General features: G+C 44.4%; 1 long non-coding RNA gene across 2 annotated transcripts in view; it reads right to left on the bottom strand.

The window, feature by feature from the left end:
- LOC111770720 (uncharacterized) overlaps nt 1-7,607 on the bottom strand; it is a 28,217-nt gene continuing 20,610 nt past the window's right edge. For both annotated transcript variants that reach the window (XR_011432560.1, XR_011432561.1), the window contains one exon: nt 1-2,334. This is a non-coding gene — a long non-coding RNA (uncharacterized lncRNA). The remainder of the gene's footprint in view (nt 2,335-7,607) is intronic.

Raw genomic sequence — 7,607 nt, 5'->3', positions numbered from 1 at the left:
TATCTGAATGTGAAAGTTTATTCTTAAAAATGGTGTCGACATTTCTGGGTCCTGAGCACCCCAAAAAACCACAGTAAATGTCTTTTGTGCCATTCTTGTTCATATTCTATTCCATTCAAATGATTTCTGGAATCAAATCCATTTATTAAAATAGCTTGTGAGCCAGGCCTGGTGGCCTAGTGGTTTTAAAGTTCAGCACACTCCACTTCGGCGACCGGGGTTCAGTTCCCACGCGTGGAGCCATACCACCCATCTGTCAATTGCCATGCTGTGGCAGCAGCTCACGTAGAAGGACTTACAGCTAGAATATACAACTATGCACTGGGGCTTTGGGGAGGAAAAAAAAAGGGGGAAGATTGGCAACAGACGTTAGCTCAGGGTGAATCTTTCCCAGCAAAAAAAAATCACTTGTCTGGGGTGAATATGCAGTTGCCTTAGTCTCCTCAGGCTGCAATAACAAAACAGCATAGACTGGTGGCTCACACAACAGACATTTGTTTCTCACCAGACATTTGTTCTGGAGGCTGGGAAGTCCAAGATCAGGGTGCTAGCAGATTGAGTTCTTGGTGAGGGCCCTCCTCCTGGCTTGCAGACAGCTGCCTTCTTGCTGCGTCTTCACGTGATGAAGAGAGCTGGCCCTGATGTCCCTCCCTTCTCTTATAAGGTCACTAATCCCACCATGGGGCCTCTCATGACCTCATCTAACCCTAATCACCTCCCAAAGGCCCCATCTCTGAATATCACATTGGAGGTCATGGCTTCAGCACATGAACTTTGGGGAGGACACCATTCAGTCCATAGCAGCAAATTCATATTTTATCATCATTGTCACCAGAAGCCCAAGTTCTCTCTGAACTTCCTTCCCCATCCCTCGTCTGTCTCCCTGAACTCTCAGAGGCTTCGCTCCCCCCTAGAGCCCCACAGGGATGAGGAGGGGAGTTTTGCTCACAAGGGGACAGCGTCCTGGGGCTGAGGAGAGATTCCCCAACCCCAGCCCTGACGTTGGCGTGTGCTAGTTGGTGGTCTTGACACAGGCTTTATGCATGGTTTTCTTTAATAGTGTTCTGCGTTACCCTGGCCCCCTCCCGCATGAAGACACAATCTTCCTTTTCTTCCTGGAGGGATGGGGTAGTGCTGGTAGATGAGGGGGCTACTCTCCTTCAGCCCCCATCAGCAGTACCCACCCCAACATGGTCCCTGAGTTAAGCATCCCATCCCTCAGCCAAGTGGCTGGCTCATGGGCAACCTCACAGTTTTACCATCTCTGTTCCTCTATAGATAACAATATGCATAGCGTCCCCTGGAGTTGCGCACAGTCGTACTACCAACCATGCTTCCTCACATTGACCAGGGGGACCATTGGGTCATCTGTGCTGCCCTGGAGTCCCACAGAAAACTCATCAGTGCTTGATGGGCTTCTGGCCGAGGCTGAAACCCTATACCCGCCCTGGAACTCCATCCACTTCTCACTTGTGCTTTGAGAAAGAGATCCACAGTTTGTCTCTCAGAACTGCTCATTTACCATCCAATAGCAAGCTCAAGATTCTGACGGAACAAACATTTTCTGAAAATAAGCCTCATGCCTCAGGGGCTTTCACTTGCATCCCATCATTTAATGCCAAGCACACAATTGTGAATAAGGGAGGAAATGTCTCCCTCTCCGTGCTCCACACCCAAAAATGATGCTCTAAAGTGGTGTGGTCAGTAACCATGTCAAGATCACATCTCAGACCCGGTCCCTGTGGACGCTGCTGCCACAGTCCCTAAGCACAGAGCATGGCATGAACTATTGGCACCCCGGAAGCCCCTCCTGCCCTGAGCTCTGGAGAGAGCTGGCCCTGCATCTGCCAGTCTCACCAAATGAATGCACACAGTCCCTGCTGCCTGGCGTCTCCGAGTTCTGGGGCAGATGCCTCTCACTGGCAGAGCCTAGCTCACGCCCCCACGCCTAGCTGCAAGGCAAACATTTGGTATTTTCAGCGTCTGTCATGGAAGATGTGGCAGGTGGTCTCTGCCTCATGTGGTAGGTAGAAGAGTTTCCAGACGTTGAAGCTTGACCACCAAAACCAGATGTCCACTGTAGTCCACTCGTTTTGCTTTCCGACATCATTCCCATACTTCTGAAACACAACAGTGCTCCTGCCGGACATAGAACAACCATCCCTTATACAGCTGGAAATCTGCTCACCGTTCCCCAAAAGGGGTCAACCGGAACCATCATCAGTTACGATCAGCAGCAAATCCTGGAGATCAATTCCTTTTCTATTTGGTCGTGATCCTATGTCATTGCCTGTGCACTATGGACTGAATGTATACGACAACTATCAGTATAGCCTATAAAACAGTAAAGGAAAAAGAAAGGGGAGAAGAAAAATTAGATAAACTATTTTAAAATATATATGACACAGCAAAGAGAAACTATAACAGACCTGCCTGGGGCAAAGAGGCATTGCCCACAGGAGGAGTATGTCTGGATGCTGTCCAGAATGTGAGGTCACTCTGGGCCAGGCCTTTGGGGCTCCAGGGAGGAACTTATCTCAGCTCTCAGATGTCACTGAGACCAGGCGCAGAGTTTGGGTTGCGGGGACAAACCTACCTGGCAAAGGCAGGAGGCATGTAAAAGAGAAGAGGTGCGATAGTAATCAAGGCCAGTAAGTCACATTTCTAAACAAAAGACAGGCTATTTATAAACCAACCACAACAAGTCAGAAACTTGAAACAAAAACAACTGAGAAACGCCTAGACAAATACATTCTAAAATAAAGTTACAATCCTTCAGCAATCTCCCGCTTCTTGCGTCAAATCTGGGTTGTCCTCGAGAACGAAGAGCCTGTAGGAATCGCATGTTTGTCTTATGTGGGCATCATCCGGAAGCGCAGGAAAACGAGGAGCGGAGGAGCCGATCCCTTCCACAGACACCCCCACCGCCAAACTCCTTTATTTCTATCTTTTACCACTTCAGTGAGTTGGCCTCAGGGGAACCCTCCCCCACGAATTTTTTGTCATCTTCTTTCTGCCTCATTCATCTCAGGAAAAGCTCTCCTCTCTCTTTTCTTCACACCATCAAGAACTAAAAAAGATGTTCCTAGCAGGATTCTTCAGAACAGACAAAAAGTGGAAGCCACCCAAATGTCCATGAGCTGGTGAATGGATAAACAAAATGTGGTCTAGCTGTACAGTGGAAGATTATTTTGCCATAAAAAGGAACGAAGTACTGATAGATGCTACAACATGGGTGGACCTTGAAAGCATGCTAAGTGAATGAAGCCAGACAAAAAAAGTCACATATGCTACGATTCCACTAATATATGTTGTCCAGAAAGGGCAAATGCATAGAGACAGAAAGTAGATCAAAAGTTGCAAGGGGCTGGGAGGAGGGGAACGGGAGTGACTGCTAATGAGGATGGGGTTTCTTTGGGGGGTGATGAAAATGTTCTGAAATCAGAGACTGGTCATGTGAATATACTCAAAACCATTCAAGGGCACACTTTGAAATCGTGGGTTTTAATACGTGAATTTAATCTCAGTTTTTTAAAATTAAAAAAGAAAAAAACCTAAAAAAGTGTCATCAGTCTCCAGGAGGAAGAGTTTAAGTTGTTCTGAGCGGTAGTTGGTTGCAGACATCAAAGCCACAACATTTGCAAACCCACCAACCCAATAACTCCGCTTCTGGGAGTCTGACCTAAGGGAATAACTTAAGGATTTTGTTTTATGATATCGAGACAGTTTTTAAATATGTTTTTACAGCTAGGGGTTTTTATAATAGTGAAAATTTGGAAACACTCTTGATGCTCACCAGTCTGAGCCTGGTTCCATAAAGTCTGGTGCACCTTTCTTATGGGAAACTGCGCAGCTCTGAAAGTGGTGTGAGAGCTGTTGATGTCCACACACACAAAGAATCCATGATGTTTCCGTAAACAAGAAACTCAGGTTACAGAATAGTATTGCTGGGTGATTCTAACTTTAAATACAGTCAGTATAGTGAGGTGGCTAAGAATAAAGATTCTGGGGGCTGGCACCATGGTCGAGTGGTTAAAGGTCCATGAGGTCCACTCCAGAGGCCGGGGTTCGCAGGTTTGGATCCTGGGTGCAGACCTACTCCACTCACCAGCCATGCTGTGGAGGCGTCCCATGTACAAAGTGGAGGAAGATGGGCACAGATGTTAGCTCAGGGACAATCTTCCTCAAGCCAAAAAAAGAGGAGGACTGGCAACGGATGTAAGCTCAGGGCCAGTCTTCCTCACACACGCACACACACACACAAAAGAATATAGATTCTGAAGCCAAACAGCCTAGATCTAAATCTGGGCTCCTCCTTACTGATCAGTTGTAAGTCCTTGGGTAACAGACCCAACCTCCCTGAGCCTGTATTCTCCTACCTTTCTGTTCTTTTCTGAGCTTCAGTTTTCTTGTCTACAGACTGGGGATAACAATACCTACCTCATAGGTTGTTGTGAAGATTGAGTTATTAAGTGGAAAATTAGACCATTCATGGTGCAAAATACGTGCAGTGTTAGCTATTACTGTTTAGATAGATGATAAATTAAAAAAAATAGATCAAAGATGTATAGATACATAGGTGATAGCAAAAACATCGGGGAGGAAGTGGGGAATGCCTATATGTTAAGAGTGCTATGTCTAGGGATAGAGTAGTAGGTGGATTTTCTTGTCTTTTTGCTTATTGGTATAGTCTAAGTTTCTGTAATAACCATGTGTTACTCACAATTTTTTAAAGGCTGGAATATTGTTACCAATGCGCCTATACTGAAGAAGTGAAAATCATTCAATTTGGCGGTGAAATTAGATGTAAGAATCAGAGCCTCTTAGTCCTTGCGTCAGACAGGATTCTTTGGATCGCAGGGGACAAGAACCCAACTCAGATTAGCTTAAACCAAGAAGGCTGTCTCCTGGGCGGGACACTAGCGCAGTGCCAGAATGGAAGGAAGACTTCAAGAAGGAGGGCAGCTCCATGGAGAGACTGGATTCTTCGCTCCTTTGGTTGCCGCCTCTCTCGGCCTCGATTATCTCGGATGTCTTCAAACGGCCTGGTACATGGCTCTTCCTCACAGCTCCGAAGCCAGAGAGGAAGGAGCGGTCCCTCCAATCCCATTCATTGCTGCTCAAGGGAGCATTCTGATTGGCCCAGCTCAAGGTAAGTGCTCACCCCTTGGACCAATCACCGTGGCCCGGGCGTTGGTCAGGGAGGCACAGACCCATCCCCACAGAACTTGATGACTGGATTGAAGAGTGGGACAGGAGCAGCTCCGCAGGAAAGGAGGAGTTATTCTGGGCAACCTCTAAAGGGCCCTGACGTTCTGGCGCGCCCTATAATGAACCTATCACTGGCCCGATCACTTGACAGGCTGGCCTCGTTGCATCAACGCCTGGAGAGCATCCAGAGGGCCCCCCTTGGTGGCAAAAGTTACCGAATTCCTGCCACATCTTATTCCAGTTAAAACTGTGTTACCTCAAGGACTGGTCTTCAAGAAAGATAGAAAGCCTGTTTCCACTTCGATTTACATCACCATCAAAAGGTGTGCTCCTAGTTAATGCTGCAAATATGGTGTGAGTTAAATGGATAAGTCAATTTGGAATTCCAAACCGTCATGTGAAGATGACCTGTTTTAACACAGCTCTTTCCTTGTGAGCCGAGGACAGTATTTGCCCCTTACTCTAAGGATGAGGGGTTTTTGGGCCCAGGGCTCCCCACAGTGTCTTCTTGCTCCCCTCCTGGCAGGAGTGTGATAACTTCTATTCCTCAGCGAGTCCTGCAGCTCTGTCTTCTCCTTTCCTCGCATCCACATGCCCCATGCCATGCCAGTGGTGTAGGTTCAGCTAATATGTCATCTCCTCCAGGAAGCCTTCCTTGCCTGCCCCTTCCTGAGCTGGAGCTATGTTTCCTGCTCTGGCTCTCTCTGCTGGCTTGGAATTCATTGCCTCTTGTGTTAGAGTCACTGATTATGCTCACCTTATCTCCCTACCATCTCTGTGCCCCTATGCACACACACAGTGATAAGCAGGTGTCAGTAAACGTCTGTTGAATGAAGACAGGCCAGTACTCCTTACATTGCCCATCTCAGACAGGATCCTGTTCCCCCTAACAGTCCTTTTTCACGTTACTTAACACCCCTATCACCCTTATCCCCACGGCAAGAAGTTTTTAAGGGAGCTGGTGGAGATGGAAGAAAAGTTTCCAGATCTGATCACATAAAATTCAGAACACCGTAAACACAATAAAAGGCAACAAGAAACTGAGAGAAATATTTGCAACAAATTTGACAAATTCAAATGAGATGCCATTTTTAGCTTAAACTTGGCAAAAATAAAAGGCATGTTTTGAAGCATATTTAATGACAATTTTATGGAAAATATTTGAATAGAGAAAAGCCTGGAAAGAAAGCCAACAACAATTTAATAATGATTAGACCAAAATTTTGGGCTTATGGATTGTTTTTTTTTAAGTTTTGCTCTTTTCCAATTGTTTATAATAAATAATCATTACATATATAATCATAAAAACTAAGCGACAGATGCCACCTTTTCCTGAATTTCCTATATTATAAAACTTCATGTTGATAAGGGACTGAGGAGATGAGGATGTTGGAGCATAAATTGATACAACTTTCCAGGAGGAAAGTATATGTTAAGTACATCTTAACAGTATATATAAAGAACTTTTAAAATGTAGATATTCTTTCACCTAACTTCTGTTTCTAGTCATTAATTTCCATGACTGGAATAAAACATGACTAGGAAAAACTTCTACTTTTAGTCATTGATTCTAATGATTAGAATAAAGAGTGTCTAGGAAATTAAACAGGAATGGGAACAATTTACATACAGCAATATTCATTGCAGAGGTTTCTAAAATTTGAAAAAATTGGAAACAAGGGTCCAGTATTGAGGATATGGGTTAAGTAAAGGATGGTGTGGTCCTATAATGGAACAGTATGCAGTCATGAAAACGCCATTTGTAAAGAAGGTCTAAATAAAATAAAAAATGCTTATGGTGTAATGTTCAATGTAAAAAGCTCAATAAAAAACTAGGTAAATCGTGTGGTCTCCGAGGTGCATGCATGTATATGTGCATACACAAAAAGGGGCTCAGAAGACATACCAATATGTTAACAGTGAATAGCCCTAGTTTTATGAATTATGGGTGATTTGGGTTTTTTTTACAACTACCATGTATTTTTTATAATCAGAAAAAAATCGTTTTTAAAAAGGTCCCCATGATTTTTAACTAGTCATCGATTGCTCTATAGTAACACTGCAAATGCACAATCCTTTGACCCAGAAATCAGCTTTCAGGAACAGATTCCACGTGTGTATCCAGTTATTCACTACAGCATTGTAATGGCGGAAGATTGGACACAATTCAAATGCCCAGCGTAGAGGGCTAGTTACACAGTTATAGCTAATAGTTCTAGGTCTAGCTAAATAGTCTGGATAAATAAACCATAATACAGACCTGCAATGGAATATTCTGCAGTCACAAGCAAGAATGAGGAAGGCTTTTATTATGTTGTTATTTTTCTATACCTCTACCTTATTCTATATTGTTAGTAATAGTAAATATTCTATACTATTATTATTATTCTACACGA

The sequence above is a fragment of the Equus caballus genome, chromosome 25 (genome assembly GCF_041296265.1).
Source record: "Equus caballus isolate H_3958 breed thoroughbred chromosome 25, TB-T2T, whole genome shotgun sequence".
Lineage (NCBI taxonomy): Eukaryota > Metazoa > Chordata > Mammalia > Perissodactyla > Equidae > Equus > Equus caballus.
This window is presented reverse-complemented; position numbering and strand designations above follow the sequence as displayed.